Here is a 7460-nt window from a genome sequence, read left to right as displayed (position 1 = left end):
GTCAAAACTGCAAAAAAAATTGGGTCAGTAGACTTGAGAAGGAAGGTTTCAATAGAAAAGTGGTTAGAATCCTCCGAAAAAAGCCACATCTAGGTTGGATAATGCGCTCTCACGTTGAGGATTTGGAGAGGGATTGACTCTGAATGTTTCCGTCCTCACGGTACTAGATTCTTCAATGTCCACTCAAGTGATACTGATTATATACAGGAAGTTTTGTGGATAAAAAGGGACATTTATCGCAAACGTTCACGACGCGAGTCTACAAGTGCTGACAAAATGCTCACGGATGAACAACGATGCACAGAAAGTGCTCAACTGGTAGACCACTCCATTAGGGTGAGAAAAAGGCATGTTGACCAGCCTTATTAGCCAATGTTTTGCCGTATGGGAAATTTCAGCAAGCATTCTGTTCTCTCTTTCTCTCTCTCTCTTATTCCAGTGGATGGTCAAACATAAGCTTAATCGACAAACTAGTTTGTTGTCGAATCAGCCGTCGGTTGCCTTAGCGACATTTTGATGACGCGTTTAGAAGAATGGTCGCTGCACCGCACGTATGAAAGAATAGACGCTACCTGCATTCTGAAGGTTATCGAAATATCCAAAAATAATTGCAAACAGACGAATCGGTGATAAGGAATAGAATATTTCGAAAACCTCAGTGGCAACCAAAGTGACAAACAAGCACTGTTAGAACGTGACCGTTTTTAACCTACTCATAGCAAAAGCAAGGTGCATCGATTATTTCTACTCAGCAGTCAAAGGAAATTCTAGGTATAAATTTCATTCAATTTATATAAATGACTAAATGTTTAGAGTGTGTAGTTTTTGGACATTTAGAAGAATTGGCGAAAAACAAAGTGTACAATATCTACTAATTCCTCAAATCACGAATTCTTAGACGGAGGGATCGTGCAATTCGTGGGCACGTTTCCTATTCCGAACAGATTGTTTATGTCATATGTGCACTGGGAAGATTTTGACGTTTCAATTCAGATTATACTGTGTAAACTCAAATTCTATGTGAATCCACCGAGAAGTGGTGACCAAACAACGACACCTCTACAGTTTTTCAACATTTTGTCTGGTATATTTCTATCCACTTCAGGCTCGGGGTGAAAATCCGTTCAACAGTGGGTCGTCAACATTGTTCAGTGAGACCATCCAACGACAGTATTCCTCATTGCCGTAGAGAAGCTTCTCCCCTGATGTTAGTAACATTCTCCAACCACGATCTTGTGCAAGACCGCACCAGGAAAAGCAATCCTTCTAAATGCCCCTCTTCGCCTGCTATCTTCTCATTTGTGAGTATTTTAGCTGCTTTTTCACCAGCCACATCATATTCTGCTTTTTCGTTGCACTGTGATATTGTGTTGTTAGTGAACATTTAGTTCAAAAAAATGATTCACGCCGGAATGATCATGAAGGGCCGCAGTACGGACTGCTTCGATGGATGCCGAGTGGCTGAACTGGGACGTCTTCAGATATACGACAACCGTTGTTCCAGAACCATAGCTCGTGATGGCGAATCCATGAAGAGGCAGTTAGAAAACGAGTGTTCGCTTGTGCAGCGGGAACTTCAGCTGAAGAATGTATCCAGCACTAGAAGCTTATTTAGACAATGTATTTCGCATGCCGAATCACTGCTTTCCGAATACAGTGCTGTTTTCTGTGTCCAATCGATAGTGGTGTAAGCATAAAGGTGTTCAATCTTTGACTTGGCAGAAGGGCATGAAAATTCCGGACACTGTGAGCACAACTCACATCCCATGGTGTGGGCCACATGATACCCACTGCACTGAAGGCGCTGCAAGATATGGGTGTCAATCGGTGTCACTGGCATTATTGTTGTCAATGTGAACAAGTGTTTGGAGGTGTGGGCACCGCAATAGGCTAGCGATAAGTGCATAAGTCCATTCCCCATCCATGTTTATTTTCTTCAGGATGAGGCTTCAAATAACTCATGGTTGTACGTGGGCGATGCGTGTGTTGAACACTGTCATCATCATCATCATCATCATCATCATCATCATTATCATCATTATCATCATCATCATCATCATCAGCGTTTAGTCATGTGAATGTTTCTGTAACCTCCTAAGGTTTATTCGTGAATAGCACAAACGGATGCATACGGTAGCAGTCGGAACCATCAGGTCAAATACGGTATTAGCTGGCACGATGCTACATGTCACACCGAATGGACCCAGATCGACACCAACACACAAAGACGGATAGGCACAAATTACCGCATGCTATAGAACAGGTTTGCGAGAAAGTACATAAATCGCTGGGTTAGCCACATTACTTTTGAAGCAAGAGCTGTGCAACTACAATGGAACCGCTAGTTTGGCTTGAATTATCCAGGATATTTAAGACCAGTCATGTTCACTGTACACGAGGGGGCTCATATGCGCTACGGATGACTGGGTTTAGAAGTTGAACGCACAGAGGTGACATATCTAAAGTAAAACTGGTCGATTGCTATGCGTCAGTGTAGTCAAAGGTTGCTATGGTAACGAAGTCCCAGAGTGATAAACTTCCTATTGTAGAAACCAACATGCAACTAGTTTGCTGAACTCGGCATTTAGATTGGTGTGCACAAGAGAGTCAGTCACCTATCATCAATAAATTAAATGCAGTCATGTGATGTTTGTCAAATAATGACTTTGAGAACAGATATTCCCTACATACCAGTGGTGATGGAACTTGCAAGGGTTGTTTATTTTACAGAGGCGCAATTTTATGTAATCACTATCTGCCTTTCCTTGTGTTTTGCTACTGGAAACCAAAGTGCTACAGTCCGTCAAATTCACCTCTCCAGAAAAGAACCAAACAATACAACCCTTCCTCATAAATGGTTTCTCTTCTGGGGGAATTGTTACACTCCCATCCGTTCATTGCACTGCGGAGCAGTAGGAAAACTTGGTGGTGCGCAAAATCGTGCATCATTCTGACAGTTTCAGCTTCATACTCTGGTAAGAAATTTAACCAGACTACAAGGGGAATTACTGAAGGATGAAGAGGGTGAATCTTTCCGAATTCCCCGTGCACTACGTTCCAGAATTAGCTTACGACTAAGCTACCGCTTGAAACACGAAGCAGACATTGATTGAAGGATTGAAGTTGTCCCTCGCAAGGGGCTACTATCCTCAACAGGTCGCACTGACCCTCCCGGCAACTCTGGTTTATTGTAGAGTCTCCTCAAAGGTCTCCAATAGATGCCAGAAAGCCACATCTGTGTAGTTTCTACTCTTCAGAGGGACTACCATATTCTGAATCCCATGAACAGTGGTTCACCGATACTCTTCTTCTCCTTGCTAAAGCTTGACTGGCAAAAATGCGACGCTTCGCCATACACGACCCATTAGGTGCTCACATTCATCGCTCATTCAGATCCAAAAAAAGAAAGGACTGTTATTTCAGCTTTGTATGGCTCAAATGAAATCTAATGTGACCAACTGTATCAAAAAAAGCTAACCGACTTCACCTGGCATGTAATTTCCTATCCTCATTTTTGGGAATATTATTCTGTGCAAATGGAAGACCTACTCCATGCCGACAACGTCATTCACTGCTTCGCCAAACTCGCATGGCCCTTCTCGACCCAACATAACTCATTGAGTCCAACATGCCTTCCAGAGTTGAGGAAGATGCTGAGGAACTGGTAGCGTTTCTTCCGAATTTTGCGCTTGCCACGCCTATGCTTGCAAGAAGTGCGGTCCGCGTGAGTAAGGAATGCTCAGAAACCAAACCCAAGTCTGCCGAATGAAGCACTCTTCGAATGTTCGTCAAATGTACCGGAGTTTCAATGTATCCAACCTGTTAAAAAGTTTTCTATGGAAATTTTTAGCATCAAATATAGCACCCTGTGAGAAGCACTAGGGCCTCATATCCAGCAGAAACACGATGGGATTTGAGAAGTATATTCAACCGCAAACTAATTTGCATTTAATGAGAAATTCAGCTGACTGCCAGCTACGGCTCTCTCTTCAACTCAATGTGCTCCACAAAGTTCACCCCATGTTTCACTTGGTACGGTATTCGATACATAGAAACACATATTTCCAATGGGAGAATATATATATATATATCGAAATACGTCTGAAAATTTGGCATGACGCCATACCACTGATTAGCTTGTTGTCTAGTCAAATAACTGAGTCCTCATAAGTATCCCTTTTTCTGTTGTCCAAAGGGTGGTATATCTGGCAAACTTTCGATTAAAACTGCCACTAAAGGTCTACTAGTGTCTGGTGAAATGCCATACCCTAGATCTTGCATCAATCTTTAGGAAAGTCGTTTGGTAAGGTGTCATGGATGTTCACTGATTACGAGAGTACAAGTAAACACCAGACAAAATCACTAATCACGCTACAAGCGACTTTTTAGCACACCGACCCACCAGGTCAGTTACTGAGCTGTAGTGTATTACTGCGCCTTATGGCGTGACCATCTGGTTCAAGACTGGCGCACATCAATCATGTGAGGTTTTAGAATAACCCACAGTCAGGTATTTACCGGTACCTGAGTGTCATGATTGCTGTATGAATGTCCAAGGTTGTGTTTTCTCTCACACTACTCGCTAAAACGCTGCACATAGGTAGTCTTTCACTGGGATGCACATGAAGAAGTATGAAAGTTTGTGATGAACCCCGAACAAATTTTTATCTGAGTGCCTTGCATGAATGCATACTGAACGCTCGTTGTCACGCCAGAAAACGTGTAATATTCAATAGCAGTCCGTAGTGCGCAACAGTCCAGGTTACCGCGCGTTTTCTCGTCGTATCGCCTGATTGTATTTCCTTGTCCAGGGTTGTCATCGTAAGACAACAAGTTCAAACGCTCTAAAGCCGAACGTGGTCATCAGTATCACTATTCCTCAGTAATCGTAGAAGGCGTAGGACGTTATCAGTGCTACAGAAATCAATACTTGTTCCACTGCTGAACTGATTAACTGGTTTGTGACCACTCTAAATCTTGGTCACCTTACCTTACCTTTTCTAGACCTTCGGTCCCGAGATCAACCCTTATTGTCGTCCCTGTTGCAAGCTTAACAGCCAGTGACCTATGGTCTATTTTCAAATATACACGTTTTATAGTCTGGGATGTCTAGTTCCAGTATCGTCCCTGTCACAAAGGCTCGTGGAACAAAACAACCACTGATATATGATATCGAATGCTTCTCATGTTTGTAGCCAGTTGAGCCGTGAGCGATTCAAGACTTATGCGTTCAGTTCTGTAGCAGAGCTAGTCATGGCTTTCATAGAAATAAACTCACTCCATATCTTTTTTTGGGACCATCACAGAAAAAACTGTTACACTGTAGTACCGATGGCTCCATGTTGCCTCATAACACGTTGGCATGCTGTCTGTCGATGATAAGACCATGAAGGAAAAGTGGGGCGATGAACTGAGGTATATGTTAGACTTGCCCGTTGTTTGGTGTGACAGGATCCGGTAGGCTTTCGACGGAACTTTGGGTGTAAAAACAAACGCGGCTGTCATTTCCCGTCCCCGAGCCAACCAGAACCAGATGTCCTGAATGTGATTTTCTGAAGAATAGTTAACCCGATCTAATTAATTTGATTTAATCAAATGAGTGGGATAATCTCGTTGATTTAACGCCCACATGTTGGTTATTAGACGCATTCAACAGAATATTCTTTCGACCATTGTTTCTTAGTCGTATACACGTTATCAAAGCAATTATTTTCCACTTTTCTTCATAAGTTGAATCCACATCGATGCCATTAGGTTGAGGTAAATAAGCCTGACTGGTCTCAACATATCCTGGAGGGCTGAAGCATCGCTTACCAAAATGAACTGAGAGCAGTTGGTGAATGCCTTGGGGAGAACACTGGCGAAAATGCAGACATATCATTAGTGCATCATGTGCTGAGTTACATCGTCTAACCTAAAATAGCATCTTTGAGACCATCGTACGCTAGAAAAATAAGAAATCCAATCCAAAAATCAAAATAATTTGGTTCTACACCAACTGCAACAATGATGTAGGTTTCCCGAAGGGAGACCGCCCCTCTGCAACCTCACAAGAGAAGCCCTCGTAGGCTATGATATATTGTGGGCTCCCCACTCCCCGCGATGAGAAACGTACTCGCTTTCTCCGGCATGATTAGTATTCCACACGGAAACACGATGGTGGTATTAGTGTTCTCTTTATTAACAACAAAAATCACTTGATAGCTCGGAAGGCAAGAGACACTCATAATGCCTGTGTTTTGAGAGCGTGAGGTTACAACAACTAGGTGAACTTAATCACAGATTCACTGCTATACGTTCCTGGTTGTCCGCAGTTTTTGGTGTGTTGAGCCGGTCTGTGTTCTGACGCGCGCGTGATTCGTGTGTGTGTGTGTGTGTGTGTGTGTCGTTGACCGTGTTCTGTACTTATATATATGTCGTTGCAATGCGTGGAACGTGAAAACAATAATGTGAAATCACCTGGCGTTCTTCAAAAGGTTATGGAATGGGAGTTGACATGTTGTCGTATTCATGTCGCGATGTTCACGCGTGATTGTGAGACAGATAAAACGGAATGGGAGTAGTAGGTGCCGGTGTGAAATTGACTAGAGGAGTAATTAACCGTTACAAGTACTCCCCCTTTAGAGAGGAATCTTATAGGCGCTGTCGTCAGTCAAGGTTGCAGACAAGTCACGCCTTGTCTCGTGATGCACGTTGTGGGATGTGGAACGAAAAAAAGCAGGAGGGAGACAGTGGATGCGGATGCACTGCCCAGATTGGACGACCGCTACAGAGGCAGTGTGGAAGGATATCAAATGTTTCCATGTGAAACTGTGATATATCACCCATACTATACCATACTATACTATACTATACTATACTGTACTATACTATACTATACTGTACTATACTATACTATACTATACTATACTATACTATACTATACTATACTATACTGGTACGGATTTAATTTGACCAGACCTCAGGCAAAAGGGAGCGCTGCATTGGCAAAATCTGACGTGGTACCAAGTGGGCTTAGGAATTAGGAAAGAACCATCTGCATTATGAGTTGAAATCAAAAAGACACTGGTAGCCTTACATATAAATGTCCCTGCAAAGAGACACTCACGGAATGGTGAGGTATTTTGTTACTGTTTTTTTTTGGGGAAGGGGGTTGCACATTACCAAGTGATTGGCGAAAACTGTCATTGTGGATTCTGAAAAGGAGTCAACTCTCTTGAGAAGAGTTCCTCTCGAGTCAATACTGTGCTCTCTGACATTGTCGTCGAGAAGTTATTCTCTTTGCCACCCAGTTATAAGTAGTGAAGATCGCTGAATCTGACTACAGAGCTTGTTCGATAAGGGATGCCTTTTTGTCGACTAGTGAAGACCTTGTCCTGCAATTGGAGCCAATGTACGCCGAAGGATGGAGAAGCACTTTGCATCTATTTCATCCTTATTGGGAATCGTCAGTAGTGGGC

The sequence above is a fragment of the Opisthorchis viverrini genome (assembly GCF_000715545.1).
Source record: "Opisthorchis viverrini unplaced genomic scaffold opera_v5_6, whole genome shotgun sequence".
In the NCBI taxonomy this organism is placed as follows: Eukaryota; Metazoa; Platyhelminthes; class Trematoda; order Opisthorchiida; family Opisthorchiidae; genus Opisthorchis; species Opisthorchis viverrini.
This window is presented reverse-complemented; position numbering follows the sequence as displayed.